Source organism: Cuculus canorus, chromosome 1 (genome assembly GCF_017976375.1).
Source record: "Cuculus canorus isolate bCucCan1 chromosome 1, bCucCan1.pri, whole genome shotgun sequence".
Lineage (NCBI taxonomy): Eukaryota > Metazoa > Chordata > Aves > Cuculiformes > Cuculidae > Cuculus > Cuculus canorus.
The window spans coordinates 18,759,117-18,783,255 of NC_071401.1; positions in this window are offsets into that span (position 1 = coordinate 18,759,117).

Here is a 24,139-nt window from a genome sequence, read left to right on the forward strand (position 1 = left end):
AACCAACACCATAAATATCTCATTTTTGCAAATTTCCTTAAGGTTTTCGAATGATTTTATCTCTTCAGGAAGCATTTCTCAGATGTTCCATCAGTTTTACCCCCTGGCTCCCTGGAGATTGAAGAGCTAATTGTTATTTGCACTTTCAGCAAGGCTTGTACTGTTCTTCCAGCATCATAGTCACGAAGCCTTATTACAATTTTTGTTCTTCTTTTGTCTGAGACTATCCCAATGGTCCCCAATGGGCAGGTAATGAATGATAATACACTCAGGACGCAGCCACCCTGTGCATGTATATATACATATTTAGAAGACTGCTTGCAGTACTGGAGATTTAATAACATTCACGTTGCTCTGGCTTTTTCTTTGGCTCCTGGCCTTGAGAAGAAGTTACCTTCAAAATTCTATTCTTAACTTTTCCCAGCTCTGTTCTTCCATAACTTCTGTTCTAACATGCAGAAACATGACGAGTTCAAAGTCAAGGTTGATGAAAATGCTAGAGATTTTCATTCAAAGAATATTCCCACCTATAATGGTCTTTAGCACTTTTTCAGGGAGCAAAGCACATTTGCATGAAAAATTGAAGGAATTTTGTCTAGAGTTTCTGCAAAATAGGTATGCTTAACTGTCTAGACTCTAGTCTGGCTGAAGAAAAAGTCATGTGGATGTCTTTATTTTTCATAATCCCTGATATTTATAAGCAAACTATTTTTAAAAATAAAAAGATAATATCGAATAAATGCTAGCAATAGTTGACAGTTTACACGACTGCTTTCCTCAAGTTAGGTAATTCCGAAATTGCCAAATCTACAGAGACGGATGTTTTTGCTCCTCTCCTTCTGCATTGTTCTGTTTCCACGCCTAAATTGTGTTTTGCCATTCCCACAGCTGTGCTTAAAGAAGTACTAGAGGAAATGAACACTATTTTCACTTGAACTAGAGGTTCGTGAGCTGTTGCCCACTGTCTCTTGCCAGGGCTACAGGGCAGTTTGATCCCACGTGGCCATTCTTATAATGACATAACTTGACTGGAAATGTGTTCAGTAAACTATTCTGGGTAACGGAGACTTACTTTTGACCTGAGTCATTCAAGAGATATGGTTTATAGTGCTCCACCGATGCAGCTGCATCAGCAGAAGCAGCAGGATAGGGAACAGATAAGCAGTGAAGAAGGAAAGAGAAGGGAGCTGTATACATGTGAAAGTATAGTGTTATAACTGATTCGTAGTCCTCATGACAATATCTCTTGTAACTTCAACATTAAGTCGTGTCTTCATCATATAAATTGCTCAATGGCAAAATATTTACAGACTTTCTTCACCACAGCTCTGCTACAACTTCATGTGTCTATACCAAGGTAAGGCACTCCTATCCCATATAAGAATAGCTGTGAACACAGACTCAGATCTCAGACATTTCAGTAAAAAACGGTCACAGATTACCATTACAAGCATTTGAATAATATGTATTTTTTATGCATTTAGTATCCTAATGGTTACTGAAAAGGCTAGATTAATATTTACTTGAAACTTGCCCTGTCCATCCAACTTCTGATTCCTTAGCAATCAACTCCTTGCATTCATACTTTAGCATGTGATCTTCACATTTAACTTAATGTAAGAAGTGAAGAAGCATCTGGAAACTTTCAGATATTCTGTAATGGTATCCTGATGATGTCTGTTAGCCAAAACCACAATAGTTTGCCTTGTACAGGATCCGTTTGAATCTGAGCTACAAGCACAGCTTTAGAGACAAAGCAGGGAATTCACCTCATTCAACTTTAAGACCAAAAGTCAGTAGCTGAGTAGAACATTTATCTGTAATTTTTTACTATTCTACTGAGTGTTTAAGCTCACTGTACCCAGTGAAGATGTAGAGCTGTATTGGGTTGTCCAAGCTTTCTTGTGTCATTTGACATTTTCTAAGGTATCTAAAATGTGCACTGAGGATTGGTGGACGTGACAGAGACCTTGTGAAAGAATTGTGTCTGCTGGAGGAGTAAGTGGAAGCCCAGTGAGACTTCCAAGGATATTATAGACAGTGTGGGAAGCTGAATGCAGCCTCTAATGTACACAGATACCTACAAGCAGCGATACAATTATATTTGCTCTTAGCTGGAGCCGAGTCACACCCTAGATGTCTGCAAGGGTGATAATGTATTTCATCTGAGTATGAAACAGAGTGTGCACTGAGACTTACCTAGGTCCTACTTCAAACCACAGAGATAATACGCCAGTAGACTTCCTTAAGGTGAAGCTCTAGGCTAAGAACTAGATCATGGTCAAAGTATAGATGCAATCTATTTCATACGTGATATTGAATTGGTCTCAGAATTTTTCTGTTTTGTACACTTGTGAATATCTTTATATTAGTATATTTTTATGTGTCAGAAGCAGATTAAAATCCTTCTTCTGCAAGAAGGGTGAAAGATACTTCCAGTGCACAAAGCCAGAAAAATCTCATTTTACTATCTCATACCACTACAAACTTTGAATCAGAGATTTCAAATGTGACAATATTGCTTGAGTTTTGTTCTAACTCTTATACTAAATAAAGCAGTTAAACAGAAAGGAGGAAAGTACTCTGTCAGTGAAGAGCTCCTTCTTAAGCACTAAGTTTCTTGTCTATTCCTAGACAATAAAAACTAACTTAAAATCCTTATAATGGATGTCTTACTTATTCACTGCTCCTGTAAAACAATGCCTCCTTCACAGAATCACAGAATCACAGAACCAGTAGGTTGGAAAAGACCTCCAGGATCATCCAGTCTAACCATTCTTATCAACCACTAAACCATGTCCCTGAGCATCTCATCCACTCTTTTAAATGCCTCCAGGGATGGTGACTCAACCACCTCCCTGGTGGCACTGTTCCAGTGCCCAATGACCCTTTCTGTGAAAATTTTTTTCTGATGTCCAGCCTGAATCTCTCCTGATGGAGCTTGAGGCCATTTCCCATTGTCCTGTCCCCTGTCACTTGGGAGAAGAGGCCAGCTCCCTCCTCTCCACAACCTCCTTTCAGGTAGTTGTAGAGAGCAATAAGGTCTCCCCTCAGCCTCCTCTTCTCAAGGCTAAACAACCCCAGTTCCCTCAGCCGCTCCTCGTAAGACTTGTTCTCCAGCCCCTTCTTCAGCTTCATTGCTCTTCTCTGGACATGCTCCAGAGCGTCAACATCCTTCTTGTAGCTAGGAGTCCAGAACTGAACACAGTATTCGAGATGTGGTCTCAGCAGTGCTGAGTGTAGGGACAAAATCACCTCCCTGGACCTGCTGGTTTCTGATACAAACCAAGATTCCATTGGCCTTCTTGGCCACCTGAGCACACTGCTGGCTCATGCTCAGTCATCTGTCAGCCAAGACTCCCAGGTCCTTCTCCTCCTTACAGCTTTCATAGAATTATAGAATCATAGATTCACCAGGTTGGAAAGAACCCACCAGATCATCAAGTCCAACCATTTCTAACACTCCCTAAACCATGTCCTTAAGCACTTCATCCACCTGTTCCTTAAACATCTCCAGGGAAGGTGACTCGATCACCTCCCTGGGCAGCCTGTTCCAGTGCCCAATGACTCCACGAAAAATATGTTTCTGATATCCAGTCTGAACCTCCCCTGGCGAAGCTTCAGGCTATTCCCCCTTGTCCTGTCCCCTGTCACTTGGGAGAAGAGGCCAGCTTCCTCCTCTCTACAACCTTCTTTCAGGTAGTTGTAGAGAGCAATAAGCTCTCCCCTCAGCCATCTCTTCTCCAGGCTAAACAACCCCAGCTCTCTCAGTCACTCCTCATAAGACTTGTTCTCCAGCCCCTTCACCAGCTTCGTTGCTCTTCTCTGGACACGCTCCAGAGCCTCAACATCCTTCTCGTGGTGAGGGGTCCAGAACTGAACACAGTATTCGAGGTAGGGTCTCACCAGTGCCGAGTACAGAGGGAGAATCACCTCCCTGGACCTGCTGGTGACCCCATTTCTGATACAAGCCAAGATTCCATTGGCCTTCTTGGCCACCTGGGTACACTGCTGGCTCGTGTTCAGTCGGCTGTCAACCATTATTCCCAGGTCCTTCTCCTCCAGGCAGCTTTCTAGCCGCTCTTCCCCCAGTCTGTAGCACTGCATAGGGTTGTTGTGCCCCAAGTGCAGGACCCGGCATTTGGCCTTGTTAAGCATCGTACCACTGGTTTCAGCCCAGCGGTCCAGCCTATTCAGATCCCTCTGAAGAGCCTCCCTACCCTCTAGCAGATAGACACTTCCACCCAGCTTAATGTCATCCACAAACTTACGTAGGGTACTTTTGATCCCCTCATCCAGGTCATTGATAAAGACATTGAACAGGGCTGGACCCAGCACTGAGCCCTGGGGGACACCACTTGTGACTGGCCTCCAGCTGGAGTTAACTCCATTTAACTCCTCCTTAAAGCTGTTCATAGCCTTCTCTTTCACACAGTCATATTCTGTTCCACTAGGATCAATGACAAAATTTCTGCAGCTTTTAAAAATGGAATTAGCACAATCTAAAGATATCCACTCTCATTTCTGTCTAGTCCAGAAACACAAACCTATTATGAAGTTGTTTCAAACATTTTTTATTCTGATCTAAATACTTTCATCATGATATCACAGCTCTTAATAGGCTCAACATTACTCCCTCCTCACATATAAAAGCTCATGTATATTCATCATTCCACTTGAGTCATTTCTTGGTACCTATTATTTAAATATTCTGTACTTTGGCCACTCTGTTCTTCATACAATCAAGAAACCTTTTCCTAGCACAATATACATAGTTTTATATAACCAACCCCTATTCAGACATGCCAACATATTATACCTCTTCTACTGCAGCTGCAGTAAACTGGATGCAGAATGTAAAACACTGGCCAAAACATTGAAAAAAGGCTATTTTGAGTGTCCAACTTGACACACTTACAAGGATCCGAAAGTGAGAGGATGGGTGAACACTTTCATGTTTTTTTGAAAGATGGACAGTCTTTAAGATATTCCAATCTTAATATCAGATATGAATTGTCAGATTCTATTTCTGTTTCATAATAGTTATTATGCTTTGTGAACTCTAGAGCATTTGGATAATATCTGAACATGTCATATATTCAAGTGCATTTGGATTGATAAAACATTTGGCAAAAGTGCACTAGACACTCCATTTAATAAGACGTGGCCTTACTAAAGCTGAGTGTAATTTCAGACATTGCACAAAATGAAGGATTCATATAGAAGTTGGGGCTGAGAAATAGTAGAAGATAAAAGAGGATGGATCATACACAAAGGATCCAGCAGTAAAATATCTGGGGACCTACTCAAAGGACGTGATTCTCCGCCTCTAGTCTGCTCTTGTGAGACCTCACCTTTAGTACCACGTTCAGTTCTGGAGTCCTCTGCACAGGAAGGACATGGATCTGTTCAAGTGAGTCCAGAGGTGGGCCATGAAGATGCAGAAGGCTGGAGCACCACCTCTGTGGGGACAGCCTGAAAGAGTTGTTCTTGTTTAGCCTAGAGGAGAGAAAGCTCCAGGGAGAACTTATAGCAGACTTACAATACTTAAAGAGGACCTACAGGAAAGTTGGGGAGAAGCTCTTTATAGTGTGTGCAGTGAGAGCATGAGGGGTAACAGTTTTGAACAGAAAGAGATTTAGATTAGACATTGGGAAGAGATTTTTTACTGTGAGGATGGTGAGGCACTGGAACAGGTTGTCCGGAGACATAGTGTATGTTCCAGAGATACACCTTCCTGGAGGTGTTCAAGGCCAGGTTGAATGAGGCTTTGAGCAACTGATCTAGAGGGAAGTGTCCCTTCTTATGGCAAGGGTGTTGGAACTGGATGATCTTCAAGGTCCCTTTCAAGACGAATTATTCTATGATTCTATAATCTCTCTGGTTTTGTGAGAGTTAACCATTCACGTGTTTTGTCTGAATTCTTTTTTTCGGGGGAACTGAACCAATTAGCCTTGCTAAGCATAATGATAATGCTTGAAAATCTTGAAAAGTGATGAAATCTATTGCACCTTATTCCATTTTCCTATTACACCTGATATTATGTTAGATTGTGCTGGTCCTCAGCATATGCTCCATATGTGCTATTCTTGTTTGTTTCTACATTTCCCAAGATTTTTCAGCTCTCAGCGATACAAACTCTCATCCACATTTACACTAGTATTGTCAATAACTTTCATATGTTTCCTTTTGAACTGAGTCACTTCTCTTCCTTGGAAAATTAACCTAGACTCTTGTAGCAGTTTCTATGTGGTTTTATTCCATCCATATTGCAATGGGAACCAATCAAAAACTGCAACAAATGCTCTTCAGTTTCATTCTTAACAAACAGGTTTACTTAAGTAAGCTCACAACTCTTTTTAAATCCTTTGAAAATATTTCATGTTTACATAGATTATGATGCATTCTTTTCACATTCAAAGCATATTTTCATAGTTAATAGTTGAATCAGAAAGATGCCAGCCAACTCAATTTGGTAAAAAACAAAACCTTTTGAATTGCTTTTACTGTAACTAGTGATTGCTTGCTGTCAAAATGTGCAGACTAAAAATTTCATGTATTTCTGTCAATTTCCATACTTCTAGACAGTTTCAGTTCAGGTTCACATGACTATAGGAGGCTTTGAAGTTAGATCAGGTTGCCCAGATCTTACTGAGCTTTAAATATTGCAAAGGTTGGTAATTCCACAACAGTTCTGAGACCTTTTCCAGTATTTAGCTATCTTCTTGGTGCAAACCCTTTTCCTTATACCTAATCATAATTTCCTATGTTGCAACCTGCTTCCAAAGGCTCTGATCCTATTGCTGTACATCTCTGAAAAGAGTTTTTTCTCTGTCTCCTGTACACCTTCCTATTAAATACTTCTGGAGAGCTATAAAATGGCCCTTTGCCTTGCTACTCTTTTTAAGGGTGAACAGACTCACTTCTCTCAATATTTTCTTGTATCTCATGTCGTCCAGCCCTCTAAACCACTCTAAAACTCTATGTAGCCCTCACTGGAATTACTCCATGTGACAGATATGTGTACCATCCCCCCTCCCCCCTCCTCCTCACGTTTACCAAAGCAGCAACAATTTGGTTTAAGCTCTAGAGGAGGCAAAGGCCTGCCCACAGCCAGGCCACACAGTGGACACCAATAAGGAGCCTCATATGCAATTTGCTATGAGCCAATCCCTTTTATTCCATAAATAAAACAGCATAAGTGAGCCTTCTTAGAGCTTTCACCACTAGGCAATGTGGCTGCATAGTAATGATCTCCACTTGCTCAGGGATAACTCTCTAGGGTGCTCCTCAAAGCAAGGAGATCTTTTACTAACAATAGATCACTGCTGAGCCCTTTTTGAATCCTCCCTGAATGGCAGCTGGACTGCACAAAGAGTCAATTCTCCTCTTTAACAGGAATTAGTTGTTTAGTCTACATAAGTAACATTTTAAATAGAATAAGTTATTTAGAGATAGAATATTGTGTGATTCATTAGATTAAGTAAGATTCTAGAGTTATAATTCTGGGGGATTTAGTATGCCGTTTACTTAGCTTTCTTAGCATGAGTAGCAAGACATGATTTGAAGTACTAGGCAACTAGCTGGCAAGTCAAATTAAAAAAAAAATCCCAACACATATCTACCTGTGTAGTCAGAACATGGCTTCTAGAATCAATGAAAACAGAAAATACAGAGGCTTCAAGGACACAGGTCATCAACACCAGCTGCATAAGGACAAGAAAGCAACCTTTTGAAAGACAGTGAAGAAATCCAATTAGTAATGAGGAGAACTGAGACCCAAAAATTACTACTGGACCAAACTGTTGTGTGAGGGGGCAGGTAAATAATCTGCAAGTGTGTAATTGCCCAGGAATTTCTTGGTTCCTGTTGGTCCCTCTCCACAGATTTGACCATGCTGCTCTACCCTTCTCTTAAAATTATTTTGAGAACCTGCTTTGCAAAACCTTGAATTTGGACTTTGGCAGAACATCCAGTCAGGAAGAGAGTGTGGTGGAGATGCAAGAAGACACTTTGAAATGCGAGCTAAGTGACAGAGAGTTGAGCGTATACAGATAATCTTTCGGCTATAAATGCATACAACCTGATTTCTCCTCATATATTTCCTCCATGCAGTAGGTAATAGCATGATCTATCTTATCATTGAAGTCTATTAAGCTGCACTTTTATTTAAATATAAATTTTGCCTAAAAAACTTGTTCACAACACTCTAGAATACCCATGTCTTTCTTGTACAACAGAGCCCCTAACTGGACACACTGCTTCAAAAACGGTCCTGTGAGTGTGAATAGAGTGAACTTCCCTCAGTCTGCTGACAACATTATTGCTAATTCAGCTCAATCTGATATCTGTTTTCTTCTACAAAAACACAAAATTGACTCACACTTAATGTGTTGTCCAATAGGACCTCGAGGTCCTTCTCTGTAAAATTTCTTTCCATCCAGTCAGCCCCCAGTATGTCGAAATATGCTTTACTGAAGTCCAGGGCTGTGATTCTGCCATTCATTTTGCTCACTTATCTGAATATAGATGTTTTAGCCAAGCTAAATTTTTAGCCAAGTAAATTTTCATGTCCTGCATGAGTTCTTTCTTTCTGGTGAAGCACTTCCAGCAGAGTGCCTCGTCTAGCCAGATTACTCACCTCCCATGTAAAAAAATTGCCCTTGATGCTTTCTGAAAACTCCTTACATTCCAAATGGTCTCGGATTTCCCTTCCAGGCAATGTTGATATAGTTGACTAGGACCAGTGATTCTTCTTCTATCTGTCTAAAGAAAGCTTTATCGACTCCTTTGTCTTGATTGGGTGATCTGGAGCAGGTGTCCTCCATGAAATTACTCTTCTTTGTTTCTTTTCTGATCTTTACCCATAAGATCCTAATAATCCTGTCATAAATTCTAAGGGAAAATGACATACATTCAAGCTCCTTTTCACATTAAGGCGGGGGGAGGAGTGTGCTGACACCTTTTCTTTTGCATTCTGCCTGTCTGTTTAAGAAGGCTTTATTGACATTTTTCAGGTCTCCAGTCATAAGATCTACTCCCCCCCCTCCATATTTGTGAGATCATAGACCTCTAGCTTGCAAACTAGTACCTCCTGTCACTTCCCATGCTGCATGAGTTCATGAATAGGCATTTGAGATAGATCTACCACCAGTCTTTTTCAAATGCCTTCTCTCCCCAGATGTCCTTTTTCCTCTGGGAAGATTCCATGGTAATTAGAGCTAAGGACCTGTCTGAAAGGCTAGCTGTACAATCAGATGTTGTTCTGAATAACATCTGCTCCTACCTAAGTCTTTCTTCTTGACTGATGTGAGTAAGAAAACACCTCTGGGCCCTCAGACTCCCTCATACAGGCTTATAGTTACTCTGTACACATTCAAGTTCACTAGATACTTGACAGTATCAGTCCGAGTGAATGAGCAGAAACACAATCATTTAAAATCTGTATGGATTTCAGCAATCTGTGCAACATCCCAGATTCAAGCCTCAACAAGTGATGAACCTTCTGAGACAAGTCGGGTTGGCAGATGAGTGTTTCTCAGACTTCTTCTGGAGAAGTCTTTAGCCAGGACCATGCACTCTTTCCTCTGAATGCCAATGTGTGGATTGGTTTCTGCTAGCCCAGACGTCTGCTGTAAGGGAGTTTGCTCCTCCTTGTTTGTTGCAGGCACATCTGTAACTCCACATCTGACATCTGCAGACAGACAACAAGCCTTCTTTCCATTACTAAAACTCACAAACTTCCATCCTTCAACCTGGCAGTCTCAACTGTCCTCTCATTTAGAAATAGTGCCTAACTGTCCTTTCTTCCAAGCAATATAGGATTTGGATCCTGCTTCTCCAAGGTCTCTGAAAAAAAACTGTTATCCTTTTTTTGGCCTCCTTGATACTCCACAGTCTGCTCTGCTAATCTCCTCCAATAGCCCTTTTACGTCGTAGCTCAGTGTCTTGACCAGAGGCCACCTCCCATCTGGAAGACTGAGACCCTGCAAAGTGCTGGGGCAGTCAGACCATTCCCTGTGATATCTCACCATCTCTGGAAGATCAGCTTCTCTTTTCCCAACATCTCTGGAAGTTCAGACTTTGTGGTACAGGAGGCACCTTCTCTGCAGCTATATTAAATTATCTTAAAGAAAGGACCTTGTTCTGATTTTTCTTATTCAATGACATCTAGGAAACCACAACACCTCTACTAGGATATGGTTATATCTCACATATTAGAACTTGTTAGCAGTAGTCTAGAAGCAACTGATATCCTATGTAGGGATAACTCCCAGAAACTTCAAAAGAGTGCAGGATAAAATTTGTCATGTCTTACAATCATTAGGTAACAGCATGCCACACTCTGTTCTAATGGCAAAGCCAAGTGATAGTTACAGTGTTTTAAACATAAAACAGAGCTCCAACCAGCGTAGGTTGCTGCTAACTCTGTTGTGTCTTGAGAGAGGATTTAATATCTTCTCTTTTGCTTTCCCTTTGATGACTAAAATTTCACTCAACAATAGGAGTAGATGAAAATTTCCACAGCCCATAATTGTCCTTATTTACAAGACTTTAAACACAATATAGAGTGTACATGATGAATTGCCTGATATGGACAGTGTTAGATTGCATCTTATATTTTGGATTATGAGATGATGAGCTATGACGGCAGCTTACCTCACTGATTATAATTTTACTACTACCTTCTGCTTCCACAGCTGTTGTATTTGTTGCTGCTTATCTTGGACTGTAAGCGCTTTGGGGCATGAAGTACCTTTTAGGTAATGCTGTATAATGTGGGATGGATCTGTGTCATGAAGTTACCATCTCTATTAATTAAGCAGAATATAAGTAATCATATTAGTACCTAAAGTTTCATATTAATTGTCATCCAAGTCTAGATTTACTTACTGATGAAGGACATTATTCATGAAAGTATGTTTTAAGAACACCTTGGATCTTGAAGAGCATAAAACTCTGATATTACAAAGTCACTCAGAAATTCCAGACTAAAGGTATAACAGGTTGAAGTGAAATGGCCCAAGAGCCCAATACAGCTCCCAACAAGTGTGAAGAAAGGAGAAGCTCAAGGCATATAGAGAATCCCAAACAGATTCTTTCTAATGAGGTGCAAAACATGCAAAAATCTCAAGTGCTTTCACATATGTCGTATTTCAAATGTCATGATTTCAAAACGCCACAGGAACTTCTATAATACATCTGTGAGTAAACTTTTCTAAATATTTAACTTACATTTCCATTTTCCTTCCATCCTTCAAGGACTATGAACTCTCCTCTTTCTTTCACCTACCCATACATACTTTAAGATCATTAAAATTTTCTTGGCACTATTTTGGATTCCTATTTCAGAAATTTTACACGTCACTTTTCTACAATTGTCTTTTTCTATATCTGATTTAAAACTCCATTTCTAATCTCATCTCTTGTAAGAATCCATAATTCACAATAACTTTCTATGCTTCAAAGATTTTAAGATTTCTTTTTAAATAATCTTCTGGTGATGCACTTTGTTACTGGAAGTTCTGGGATGAAAAACATGCACTTTCCTGTCAGAGCAGTAAGGTTGGGTAGGAGCTGCAGCTCTTAATGTTCTAAAACTGGTCTCACTAATTGATGACCTAATACACCATCAGATTTTCCAGAGCATGTTTCAATTAGAATTTCAAACACAGTCAAAGTTCATTTTTGCCTTATCAAGCTGAAGTATGCTCTGCTAGGATGAAATTCTGCGTGCAAGGAAATTGCTTACTGAAATTCTGATCATCACATAGTGCACGTATCTACAGGGTCATCAGTAATATAAATAAAGATTATATGGAATATGTTCAGTGGCCACAAACATTCATATTCCAATGATATTGTACTGTTTATGAAAATATCCACACTTACATTAGAGAGATCTAACACAGAAAAGGGATACATACTAAGTGGAATTCAACAGCTAACTGGTGGGAATTAGGTTTAAATTTCCTTAGTAGTTTATTCCATGATTGAAGGATATATTTTGTTGGTATATTTAATATCTATTATTAGCTATAAATATAACTGGTACTAGCCCCTGCTGCAGAAAAAAAATGGGTAAAATAGATTATTACTCTAATCTATTTATTCTTATGCTTACTGTCCTATGCCTTCTGACATGAATTGCGGTGCTCTTCTGAGTTGCATTAAAAAGGAACAGGGTTGCCTAGTCTTATAATGACAGACTTACAGTGATATATTTCCTAATAAACAAAATCATATTGCTATCTAGCATTTTACAGAACATTAAGAAAGAGTAGAAGTATTGCAAGAATTACTGGGAGGTAAGGAGGGGGTGTTGATTAAAATTGTAACATTGGCTTGGAATGACAATCTGCCTTTCCTAAATTCCATCTGGAGTTTCCCCTGAATAAATATTCCTTTCTTCTCAAATTTGTGATCTAAATTATTCAATGATATTGCTCTGTGATGTTAAACAGCTGTTGTGTTTCACCACTAAAAGCTTGTTTCATTGATAGGTGAAGCAATTCTTTCATTTAAGTTTTATTTAAAAATGTCTTAGGCATCTTGAATTAAATGCAATATATGCATACAGGAAAATACTGTATATTTTATCACCTATAATAAAAGTAAGGTCTTTGTAGATGACAGATATTATTAAACCCATAGATGTTACTGTAACGGTTTTTAATATAACAATGTTCCGGAAAAGATTAAACCAAAAATGACTATACTAGGATCCCAGAGATAAAAATATAGTTGTTTTTCTGGGAAAGCACCTGCTTTTGTATATTGATGAGAAATTTCACAGGGGCATATTTTGCCCTCAGACACTCATGCATAAATCAATTGATTTCGATAGAAATTGTGAGTGCATATTTGGTTGCTTTTATTGGAGCAGTGGTATTATAGAGATTTCAGCACTAGATTTGCCTTTAACCTTAAAATCCCCATTTTACACTTGAATTGGCAATTTTAGCTTTCAGATCTGACAAAATCATCCCACGAAGAGCTGGAGCCTTGCAGAGTGTCCTAGAAAGAGTATCAGCTTGCTTTATTCCTATATTCTTCCCCAGGCATGTGCTCCAGACCACTTTAAGAGCCAGGATGCTGGGACAGAGGTGTCTTTGTTCTAACCTGATACTATTATTCTTATTTCAGCATGCAATAAAGATTAATTAAATGAGAAAATTCTTTTAAACTTTTATGGATTAAACATAGAACTCTCCTTCATTTTGTACTTTTTGTTTTGTCACTTTCAGTTTCCTCTTTTCTGGACTGTGAAACATCACAGTCTATAGGTACCTCCATGAACAGGTAAGGTACAGATCTTTATATCACTGCCAGACCTTGGCCACTGCTGTTTTTCTATTGTCCTTTCCCTAACTTGCCTTTTCCTGCATATATGCCCCCTCTAATTCACATTGTCAGATGAATCTATTATCAAATTAGAGAGTATGGGTATATCTACTTATCTCAGCACACTCTAGCTTGCCTTCTCCAAGATTACAACTGAAAACATCAGAATGAAGCAATGTACAGGACAGCGGTCTTAATCACAATAGTTAAATAAAAAAGAAAAATATAGTCTGAAAATAAACAAAAATCATAACTTCACATATCTAAATTTTGGTTTAGTACAGAGAAGAAAAGAAAAATTGAAAGAAATACTTATCTGTTCTTGCTATTTGATGATCTCTTAGTTATATTTTCTTTCAACAAGACCAGTTAAAACCACCTAGTCTAAATTTCTTCACACATCTCAGCCTTGGCTACTATCTCCTAGACCCCACTCACTCCTAGTGTGTTTTTTACAATGGTGACTGCTTTCAGCATGTTTAAAATCTTGTCTGAAAGACAAACACAGTCATGATTCATACAGTGACACCACACCAGCCAAGTATTTCTTTGACAGCACCCTTCCCAACAGAACCAAGAGACCCCCTGTGACCTCCACTGCCCTACAACTGCACCTCAGCACATCACAGAACACAGCAGGTCATTTGAGATGCAATATTGACAGCCCATGGCCTAACGAGTTCATTTGGCTCTGCAAGAATAAAGACAAAGGCTACAATAACAACACTTTTCTTCCATTAGTTTTACATACTAAACAGTTGAGAATGTTGCTTGTCCACCACTTTATGCCTCTTGATAGTGCATCTAGCATGATTTTTAGCATTATAATTTTTATCAGTGACCAATCCAGAGACAGCCAAGAACTGATCCCCGGAGAATCCTTATCTGTCTGAAATATCTCACTGAAGGCCACAAAGAAAATATTTAAAATCCATTAATTTATTAGATTTAAATTCACTTTTATGTGCTGTATTGTTTAATGTGGAGTTACTTAGACCTCTATAGAAATATAAGTAAGTTTACCAATTTAGATTAATCAATTTGTCTAATTTTTGTAGTGGTCACTGACCTCTCTCCTACCGAAACATCACCTTACATAGTAAAAACTGGCTAAGACTTTAATCACTTCTTTATTGCGTGCATCTAGACATTTTGCTCCAAAATGTATCCTTACAAGATTGTTTTTCCTGTCAGCAACCGGAGAACCATGACTCAGCTCACTCTATGGTTGGACTTGATTTAAAAGGTCTTTTCCAACCTAGAAAATTCTATGATTCTCTCTATACACTGTCTTAATTCTAAGCAATTATTGGTTGACATTCAAACTAAGTTACATTTTATGTTCTACCGTATCTCGTGCAGTCCTTTCTGGTGATGATGGTGGACAAATACTTTCAGTCATTTGGTATATGGAATGTTATACTCACTGACTTCCATTACAGCATTGTCAGACATGCAGCAACTTTATTGCCAAAGGTCAGCTGTCTTCTTACAGTTAACTGCTGTATCTTGACTCTCATGGGTTACTTTGATGGAATTTGAACAGAAAAAAGTTCTAATGTCAGATATATCCATGGTGAGAGTGAATTAAGGACATTTATTGTAATTGATCTTAGCTTCAGGATTAGTTTGAGCCAGGGAACAATGGAGGGAACAATCACAGTTTTCTCATTTTACTTCTATTCTTCTTTATTATTCTTCAGAAGATACTGACATTGAAGTCAGTAATTTTAGATCTGGTTCCTCCTAAGTACATTAACTTCAGTGAAGACAAGGACAAGTACAGTATTAAGATCTGTCCCTTTAAAACTTTCAGTCAATGATCACACCCGATGATTTGAGGTAAAAGTGATCCACTAGTCGGGTAGGAAAAATAAGCTAGGTGTAAGGCCAGGTATAGAATGCTGTTCACCATGAGCTATTGTTTTGCTTGAATTGTTTCTGCTTTAAGAAAGGAGATTAACCTATGGTCTTTCTTGGATTTTTCTTCAATATTTTGGTACTGTTTTGGTGGCAATAATTACCTTTTAGCTAAAACTATATTCTCTCGGACTCGCAATATCCTTTCCTACTTCTCCCTAACTTTTATGTCAACATCATTGCATGGCTGTACCTAGCTGCCATCTTTGGAGACAAGCACCACCAATGTGAGCAGGAATTATTCAAGACAGGAAATGAGACTCACATTTTTTTATATGAAAATTGAAAGGGAAGGAAATGAAATGAACTACAGCCTACATCTAGACATCATTATTTTACACTGAAGAAGTTTTACACAGTGAATATAATGTACTATCTAGCAGGTAAGTAAAAGGAATGGAAATCAGATTTATTTTTACTGTGTTCTCTGCTGCTTCAAATAGCACTGATGTTGAAGATATTGATGGGAACTTTGTTATGGTTCTCTATGCCCTGGTGTACCCATTTGTGTAATAATATTAGTGTTTGCAAATATCTCTGAAAACTTCATATGCAAGCCACAGGATTGTAACCTGGGGACTGTTATTAACAGTGAACATTGCTTAGACACATCATTGTGGTCCCCAAGAAGCTCAAAGATGAATTCCCCTTCCTAGTGAGTCTTTCTTTCTTTTCAACTTCTAATAACTCTGAATGTGTCATGTACAGCAAATACATGATTCACAGACAGCTACTTAGCCTGATGTCTAACAAATCTCTAATTTGTTATTTAATAAATATGGTAACACTTAAAATACAGAGACTCAATCACTGAATGTCTCTCCCTGTCTCATATATCTGGAATACACAAAATGCAATACATTGTGGCTGTCCATAGGCCATCTAATTCTGATTACAGCAGATATACATGACCCATAATTAGAAGAACACACAGAAAGAACTAAAAAGCTAAAGTAAAGACATTTAAATATTTTATTAGCTTTTATCTTCCCATCTCCTCTCCTGTGATGTCCTCCTATGACTGTCTCCCAAAAGGGAAAGAAAGGAAGTTAACTATTTACAGCAAAAAACAGGATCTAGACAAGATTTCAGTGTGTGAACCTTTCTTTTATTGCACTAGGAGCAGGTAACCTTGCTTCAGATTGGCAGATCAGCACATAACACAGCATGTATAAATACTGCAATTCTCTGTTACAGATATTGTGGGTTACAAGGTAAAAAGTAGGAAGCTAATAATCCCAAATGATGATATTTGAAGATGATCCAGTTTGTGTACAGAATTCAAAAGAAATTATCTTCTATATTTCTAAAAGAGTATTAGAAAACCCCAAATATGTTTCATTTTGGGGACTGGGCAGAACAACTTCTAGAGGTCCCTTTCAACCTCAAATATTCTCTGATGTATGTGATAGCATCTTGCCTGAGTTTGCAACGATAGGCTGAGGCTCTGTAACTCTAGAGTAAATTTTTTATATAATTTGGATTCCAAAATCAAGACGTCTGAATCCTGCAGGTATTGACAATCCCTACCAATTAATTTCTTCAGTAGAAATTGTGTTGATCTCTGCTTGTGGTAAAGAAGACACTGCATGATACGTTATAAGACACATTAAAGTTAGAACATGCTGCCTTAAGTGCATAGTAGATATATTCTTAGGGTTGATATTTTTATATTGCTATTTGGTTTCATTACATTGAATTCATCATCTCCAGAAAGTTGGTTTTAGCTCAGAAATTTCTAGTTTCAGGAGTATATGTGAATATTTTGCAGGGTTTTAATCTGCATGGTTCTGTGATCCTTTCCCTCTCTTTTGTTTGAGATTTGGAACTGAAAATAAGAAAACTTGTCAAAGCCTTTGTTTTGCTTGGTTTCACGTGAAACCCCTGTGGAAGTCTGCATTCAGCATGTATTTTCGTATGGTGACCGGGGTTTCACAAAATTAAAAAGATTTGTCAACTTTCAGAAGATGCACAGCTGAGATATCTATTTGAAACATGGTAGTCAGTTGAACTCACGTTTCATTGAAACCATTGTTCTTAGCATTGTTCTTTAAACTAAAGAATGCTTTAGCTTTGCTAAAGAATGCTGCAAATGGTCTGTTTGAGATTAAAAAGCAAACCCAAACAGATTAAATATAAAATCCAGCACAATTACTCAACCTAATCAGTCTTCTCTCACTGCTGTTTTTGCCTTGACTCTCAAAAGATTCAACAGCATTCTGCAATAACAGCAGTCACCTTTTCAGAGGTCAGTTCTTAATCATTGTATTTCAAATCACTGGAAAAAGCTAACTATTGAGAGGAAAAATGCAATTGAATGTAATAGTTAAAAAAGACCAAAGTCTTGCTTGCCTTTCCTGAGCATGATTGTTGGGTATTGGCACAAAGAATAATTATAGTTTGAGTAGATAACTAGGAAACACTATAATCACTTACTCTGAACTTTCAGAGTGGAGATTTCCTTTTTTTTAAAAAGGTCGTCAATCTTACTGAAAATGAATCAAATTCAGTTCCAAAGACATTCAGGTGCTTTGGGTTGGGTTTTTTCATCTATTTTTGTTTGAGTTTTTTTAAGTGCTTCAGAGAAGTTAGAGAGGAAAATCTTTTCTGATGATTTTTGGTATAAATAAATCATTAAACAATAAATGCACAATGGATGATGTCTAAAATATTTCTGAAGTTTTAAAGTGAGGCTACAAAGTTTTTAGGTGGTTAGCAGAAGTTTTGTGTTTATTGTATGCTATCAAACAGAAAAGCCTGTTTACTTGGTGGAACAGGTTTCCCAAGGTGTGAATAAGCGTCTGCAACAAATCCAAGTCCACCTATTATAGATACAACCCAGAATTTCCACATTTGTAGAAGTTCAATAGTTATATTGAACAAGAAACAAAGCTTAATGATATTGTTTATTACATGGACACTAAGGATTTTTCCTGAAGCAAGACACAGCTATATACAGTGTAGTGTTTTAATGGTGATGTGGTGAGATTAGAGAGCTGCCAGTGAAATCTCCATTTTAGAGTACTTTGTGCATGAATTCTGTGCAGTGGGAATCTCTATGACCCAGAAAAATTAGATAGCATATAGTTAAATATACACACATATTTATTTATAATACGACTATACACGTATATATATGTACGTAGCAATTTTGCCATAGACAAAAGGAAGCCAAACTAGAATGCAAATGTAACTTTTGGCACAGAGACCATATCAACCCAAACAGACTAAAATTAGTTGATGATTTTCCAAGTACAAATTTACATATAAAAAGAACAAAGCAGTTCAATTCTACATTTGCTGACTGGAGACCAATTTACCCCAGAGAGAAGATAAATTCTTGAGTATGGCTGTTGTCCAAATTATTATGATTAGGAGAAACTAAATGACATTTTATTTTGGTCATGTAAAAAGAGTTATTTTTCTTTTTGGCTTTTACCTGTTGAGCAGTTCAGAAATTATGTATCCATTCAACTTAAAATGGTAAGGATCCATCAACAAGATTTTAAGTGACAAAGAAAGCAAGGCTCTTTCTTATCAGGAAACATGTTTGGGGTTTCTTTAAATTCTGTTTTAGCCATTGAGTTTATGCTGAAGAGCAACTGTGATAAAGAGTTTTGTTTGACTTCCAATCACACAGTTTTGTATTGCCACTAAAGAGACCTTTTTTTCATGAATGGATGAGCATACAACCCTGAATCTTGTATGCTTTGGTCAGGCAAAGTGCTCAGCTTTTTTTTCTTTTTGTGAAAACCAGTTTACAGATAAAAAAGCAAACCCAAAACCAAAAAAAAATTCCCTTGTCTTAGTCAAAAACAAAACAAAGAGTGAGAGAAAGGGTCACATTCATTTTAATTTGAAATTACTTCATATAGTTTCAGGTGATTCCGCTGCAGAAATAGATAATGAAATACTAAGTTAGGTGTGATGTTTAAGGATCAGTCTGCTTTTTTCATCATCTTTGAATCAAAAAAAGAAAACAACAAATGACTTCCAATGAGGACTAATTGTACTTGTGGATGTTCCACATTACCTACACTAGACATTAATTGTAAAACCTCCCTTTGATATCAAATATTTGATCTAGTATTGACTGAAGTCTATGAAAGAGCTGTCATTCACTTTGGAAGTTGTTAAAACGACATACAGCTGCATCACATGGCAAGGAAAGAGTATATTTCAGATACTAGTTTTTTATTAACCTTGGGAAGATAATTAACTGTCTAACTCCCATGTTTGAAATGACACACACACAAAAAATTGCATCAATCTTCTTGTGTTAGAAATTACATTTCTTACGTTTGTAATTACAGATAGAACAGGAAAAATGCTTTTCTATTCTCCACTTCTGTCTCTGATTTACTACATTTTCTAGCAAAAGTATTTCAGCATTTCACCCTGTTTTATTCATTATTTAAGAAATGAGGCACCATACTCACTCACATTATGTGTAAATGTCATGAAATCTTTCACCAATAATCCTACTTAAATGTAAAACAAGAAAACAAGCTTCCTTGGATGTGTCCCAGCAACACATCAAAAACAGAGGACAGCTGAGGAGAAGAGTGTTGTGTATGTGAAGGAAAAGCCACAGTTCGGGCTTTTTTTCCTCTATATTATTTATGCACACAAAACCTCACATAAACAAGCATAGATTTGGGAGAGCATCACAGAGGAAGTGGGAGAACTTATGTTTGATGTGAGTATCTCAGTGAAATCAAACTCACACTGATATGCAATCCAAAGTAATTTAAAATGGAAACAAAAAAAACAATGAAATAGTCAATAATGCCTTTGGTAGGTCCATTCTAGAGCATAGATAAAATCAAGTTAAGAAAAAAATTGTTAGGCAGTAAACCCCTGAATACAAAATAGCTGATATAGAGTTACTCAAACAGACCTTCTCAAGTATTTCCTTTTCCTCTTTAATACCAATTCCAGTCACAAGCACTATACATATAAAGAATTCTTCCTCATCTCAGTGTTACAAATAAAACAAATTATTTTACTGCAGACAGTAATCAGACAGAGATCATTAGTAACATCTTGCTATAAAAGGTATGCTTGCTTGAGGAACAGTCAAAGAGTCTCTACAATGCTTTGCAGATTTACTATTTCCTGTTGCTTTTGAATACACATTACCCATTTTCTTCTTCCATCTATCAAAAAAGATTCCCATGCACATACTGAGTGGATGTTTATTACAGTCTGTCAAATCGCAATACTTAGCTCATGAGAAGTGTACATCTGCTTGCTGAATATGAGGATGCTCAAGTGATCATGAGGTTCTTGATGCAGGGAAATAAAATAGTCATCTGCTTTGTCAAAGCATGCAATAAATATCATGCTACAAGCGAGCACTGACTTAGTAAGAGAATTAAGAAATGACCCTACAAACGTTTTCCCTGATTCCAGACTTTGAGTGCAAGTATGTAATTTTAGTCATATCACATAATAAAAATACATTGATTTATGCAAACTTTTACCTTCCAAACCCCAAACCACTTTATGAGCCATGCAACATATACAGAAGCAGTTTCACTTATGACTAAACGCAGCAATCTCTGCAGTGGAGCTCTATATCTGTTAATTAAGGTATATGTGTAGCCCAAGTTTCTTTTTACAATACCCTCGTGTGCCATCTCCCTATCTTAGGCTGGAAACTAAGGAAGTGATGTTGCTATTAATGTTTACAGTTTCAGGATTTCTCCCAGAGAGACTGTGAAACTCGATTAAATCTATACAGAGATCTCATGGCAGTGCAAAGAGTAGACATGAGTCAAAGTCCTGTGTTAAGAAGACTCACCTTCCCTATCCGGACACCAAAAATGGTGCTGGTGAATAGCATTAAACTTCCAATCTGCAACACCAATTTTCTTGATTCTGCTAGGAGATGAGTGGCATTTGGCCTCTGAAAATGTTCATTCAGTAGTAGGGGCGTAGGTCTTTTCAAGCATTGTAATTGATAGATTTGTAATTAACAAGCTATGGAGTGCAAAGAAAATCATTGCATGATGACTAGATTACAAACCCAGTCCTTTCATCCTGCTGCTTGTGATTTTGTAATAGCTCTGATTGTAGCTTCTTTTCCATTTGCATATCTTCCTAAGCATTTGAGGTACATGCTAATTTCACATTGTATCTCATTTTGATGTGTTGCAACTACTTGTCAGTGACTACCCAAATTTCTATTACAGTCAGCTTTTATTTTATTGAAATATTTGTGCAGAATAATACAACAGGAAGCATGACAGGATTCCATCTTAATCCTTGTATGTGGAAAGGTTTACAGAAGACATTGAACACAATACAAAAGACAGGAGTTTCATTCCAATAGTTACAGGTAGATGGGGAAATTTTTTACTGCATACAGCATATGGGGTAGAATTTAAGACCAATTTTCATCCATTTGTATTCAGCAGTCTATCTATGTATATAATTAATATTGCCTCCCCTACTCCTTCAGTCACTGCTTTTGCCTTGTGATTTACACCAATCTTGTATCTTGTCACCAATGAGGCATCAGTGGGACTTAAGTATGACAGATGTCCTTGTGGCAAGCACACTCTAGACTGACTGGAATTAGAAGGCCAGTCTGCAAAGTTGGGAAGGGTTGACAGCTGTGGAAAGGTATTATGGAATCGTAGAATCACTAGGTTGGAAAAGACCTTTGAGATCATCACATCAAATCATACCCCTAAGCACTTCATCTACCTGTCTGTTAAACACCTTCCAGGATGGTGACTCAGACCTTGATAACCTCTTTGGTGAAGAAATTATTCCTAATGTCCAATTTGAACCTCCCCTGGTGCAGCTTGAGGCTATTACTTATCCTATCACCTGTCACTTGGGAGAAGAAACCGAGAAGATTTGCTCTCCAGCCTCTTCACCAGCTTTGTTGCTGTTCTCTGGACACACTACAGGACATCAATGTGTTTCTTGTGGTGAGGAGCCCAAAACTGAACAAAACAGGATTCAAGATTGTGTCCTGAGAGTTCTGCACTTAGCCTTGCTAAACCTCATACCATCAGTCTCAGTCCATCAATCCAGCCTGTTTAGATCCTTTTGTTGAGCCTCCTTACCCACAAGCAGATCGACACTTCCTCCCAGTTTACTAAGAGTACATTCAATCCCTTCATCCAGGTCATTGATAAAGACATTAAACAGAACCGGACCCAGCACTGAGCCCTGGGAACACCACTTGTGATGGGCCTCCAGCTGGATTTGACTCCGTTTACCACAATTTACAGGTTACCATTAAGTTTTTTGATCTAGTGCTTCAAGGTAAAATTCTGGGCTGGTGACTTCAGATTAGTACTCAAAATCATTATTTGTCAGGATTCTTCACTTTCTAGAACCCGAGCTTCTTCACCAACACTGACAATAAGGTCAAAATGTCCAACCATTTGATGTACAAAGCTTTATTAATTCAGGTGTTTGCAGAAATTTAGGATCTTTCCATGACAAGACTTGCAGAAAATGGCTAGCAGGTGTGTAAGAGTATTTTCATATGACTGTAAGAACAGTGAGTATCACATACTGTTTTCTAAAGGTCCTTTCATCTTGTATTCTAATCACTCATCTCTATTTAGTATTTTAGGGCTCAGTTCTTTTTGATGACATAGAGATAAGCAAATTACTCAGGCAAAAATCATACAGATTGACCTGTTTAGATCTTCTTTTGGGACAGGAAAACAGTACAGAATGATAAGTGGGCATTGATGTAATAAAAAAGAATCTGTATAAAAGAAATTTTGCACTATGTCTGAAAAAACAATTAAGAAAAAGAGTGCTTGGGAATTTGACTGCCCAGCAGAGATCATGCTACTAAAAAGTGTTGCTAGCATAATGTTCAATTTAAAGGATTCATCAAAGAAATCAAATTCCCTTTTTTTCCCCTACCCTTTTGACTAATAACATGCAACAAAATGTGAATTACCAACCCTCAGCACCGTATTTTGCAGTTTTATTCAGTCCTAGAAGGGTTCTTGGATAGCAACAGGGCTGTGAATTCAAGAAGAAATGAGATTACAGTCACCTTCAGCTGTTTCAAACTCTAGTATGTCATTGGGGCATAAGGGAGGATCACATTAATTAATTACACATGCTACTGTATGCGTTATCCAATGATATCTTACCACTGTCTTTTTAACTTTTCACTGTTTCTTTTCAATTTGTTTGTTTGTTTTGTTGGGGTTTTTTTTTTGAGGCTTGGAAAGGGTTGTACTTATTTTTTCGCATGTGATGGCCAGCTACAAGGCAACTACTTTTATATACCTGTATAGTTGGAAACTTGATGCATAGATTTTGGGGATTTTTTTTGTTTGTTTTTCTATTTGGTTAACTTGGTAAAGCAAAGATATTTCTTTTACAAAGACTGATGTTATCTGATTTTTTTTTTTTAGATGAAAAAAGTTCTTTCAGGGTTTTTAATTTTTTTTTGGGGCATTAATAACAGGTTACATTCAAGCTAGAAGTTCAAAATGGGAATCACTTCTAGGCATATTAGTCTGTTATTATTTTTTTCTTTTTTTTTTTTCTTTTTCTTTCTTTTCTTTTTTCTTTTCTGGACATGATGAAGAGTGATTTTAGTTATAATCATGCCATTTTTATTATTAACCAAGTAGAAGACACTGAATATTCATATTTCAAATGAAAACCATCCTTGGGAAATTATAACTAATACTTAAATATTTTTATTTCGATAATAATAACAAATATATTAGAAAAGTGACTTCTTTATAAGAAATGGCTAAATTTGAAAGAACAGATTTATATCTTTTCCTGAAGAAACTCTCTGTGATATAAAAATAAACTTTTGTGTTTTTATGTTCTGCATTAATAATGCCACCTAGAAAAATACGGACAGCTGTGG